We start from the raw sequence: 2685 nt of genomic DNA on the forward strand, positions 1-2685 counted from the left end.
GATCCCATTCATTCACTCCTTTGGCCAACATTTACTGTGATCCAGAGCTGAGGTCACAGAAGCATAAAACGTATTTCTGCCCCCAGGGTCTCACAGCTTACTGTAAGAAACAGACAGGCAAACAAATATGACTTGCTACTCTATGACATGAGCTTGTCAGAGGTGATTTAAAATGCACAACGGGGACAACGTGCTGTACCTGAGAAAAACATGGGGTAATGGGTGGGATTTTTCCCGAAATGAAGACCTGAGGGAAGAATGCTAAGAGCAATGACTGACTTGAAGGCAGGAAGATGAGACTATCAAGGTCATCCCCTGTTGCACAATGAATTTGAGGCCAGCCTGGCCTACGTGAGACCCTATCATACACACACACACACACACACATCCAAAAAATATGCACGTCTGGAGAAATGGCTCAGCAGTTAAGAGCACATGGTGCTCTTACGGAGGACCTCAGTTCCATTTCCAGCACCCAAGCACGTAGCTCACAATTTGCCTGTAACTCTAGCTCCAGGGGAGCATGGCCTTTGGCCTTCCTTCTCAGGTACTTACAGTCATGCACTCACATCCACATACGTACACATAATTAAATGTAAAAAGAATGGGTGGTGGTGGCACAGGCCTTTAATTTTTGCACTCGGGAGGCAGAGGCAGGTGGCTTTCTACAAGATGGAGGCCAACCTGATCTACATAGTGAGTTTCAGGACAGCCGAGGCTACACATAGAAACTCTGTCTAGCAAAACTAGAGGGGGCTTGGGGGAGGGAGAAGATTCCTGTTAAACAACTAAACAACAACAACAATAAAAAGACACAAATAGGATGCAAAGGGAACGTTATTATAAGGTGGTAGCATTTATAAAAAATAGGGGGAAACTACAGCTGGTTCAAACTTAGTGTGCTTGGATGAAAGATGAGGCAGGAAAAGTGTGACTTGAATCTGAAGAGCTTTCCTAGAGTTTGATCATCAGTACATGATAACTTTAAGTGACAGACATCAGTACTCTGGATTCTTAGGTCCATCTGTTTCCTTGTGTAAATTACTTGATCTCTGAGATCACCTGCATTTATCTATAAAACTGATAGAATGATGGTACCTATCTTGCATGGTTAAGTGAGGAGTAAGTGAGCTAACTTTGATATGGTAATTTGAATAAGAATGCCCCCCTCATAGGCTCACTAGGAAATGGATCTATTTGAAAGGATTAGAAGGATTAGAAGACATTGCACTGCTGGAGAATTGTGTCACTAGGTGTGGGCCTTCAGATTTCAAAAGCCCAAGCTAGGCCTGGCTCATAAACTCTGCCTAGGTCTGTGGACCAAGATTCAGCTTTCAGTTAGTAATCCAGACACATCTTCCACCACGCTCCCTGCTGTGATGTTAAGGGACTAAGCCTCTGAAACTGTAAGCAAGCCCCCAATTAAATATTTTCCCTTATAAGAATTGCTGTGATCATGGTGTCTCCTCAATAGCAATAGAACAGTGACTAACACAATTGGTAAAGTGATTACAACAATGACTGGCACATATTTTAACTGTTAATTACCAGGTGTTTCTTAGAAGGTAACCTAAACTATAGTGGGAGTGGAGTGGGGGAGATGAGTGAAAGGAGGTCCTATTAGATAGCCATTTAAACATGGGGATTTGTTTTTCTTGTTTGGTTTTGTTGTAGGTCCTTCTAAGAGATCCAACTGCTTCTGCCTCCTGAGTGCTGGAATTAAAGGTGAGCAACACTCTGCCAAGGCCCTTAAACCCAGTCAGAATGTCTCCATTTAGAATTTGGAAGTAGCAAGTTACAGAAGTGGAAAGGTGACAGCCAGTGTGGCTGAGGCTAGGTAGACCCAGGGCAGCCTCTAACCAAATTCAGAGGTTAAGAGTAGGGGTTGGAGATTTAGCTCAGTGGTAGAAAGCGCTTGCCTAACAAGGGCTAAAGCGCTGGGTTCGGTCCTCAGCTCTGGATAAAATACAAATAACAGAGGTTAAAAGTAGCTAGAGGGTGGAGGTATAGGTGCAGGAATGAATTTTTTAAAAAAGTTTAGTTGGACACGTGTTGAATGAGAAGCCATTAAAGATCAGAACAAGGAGAATATCAATATTTCAGAGGCCTGCATAGCTGACAGAGGAAACTAGCAAGAGATCTGTCTGTGAAATACACATAGAAGAGGTAGAAGAGGTAGGGAGAGCACCATAACCAATGAACACCATTTGTTATGTTACACAAGCTTCCCTCTCAACTCCCCAAGTGCGTGTGTCTTATTTTCTAATCAGAACCTTACTTCTGGATACTCTTGCTGCTTTTTATAGGGACAATAGTTTTCACTTTGCTTTCTTAGTGAAGGACTGGAAAATCTAGCGTCTTTCAAAACGATCTTTTGGGGGACCCCGAAACTCGAGGAAGTGGGTGGAAAGGGAAGGAATGAGGAAAACTATTTTTAAGAAAAGAAAAAAGAGTCCGGGACGACCTCTAACCATTAAAGTTCCACCTCCCCACATCCTGCCACGCGCCGCTCTCCTGCGGCCGATATCGGACTCCTGATCGCAAGGTAGGACGGGAGATGTAGTCCTCGAGACCGACCAGGGTGGCACGATTGAAGAACTCGGTTTCCCAAGTGGCTCCTGAGGCGCGTGCGCAGATGGCTGCCCCAGCGAGTGGTAAACAGAGACGTCAGGCGGGGGCTGCTGC

Source organism: Mastomys coucha, chromosome X (assembly GCF_008632895.1).
Source record: "Mastomys coucha isolate ucsf_1 chromosome X, UCSF_Mcou_1, whole genome shotgun sequence".
Taxonomy (NCBI): domain Eukaryota; kingdom Metazoa; phylum Chordata; class Mammalia; order Rodentia; family Muridae; genus Mastomys; species Mastomys coucha.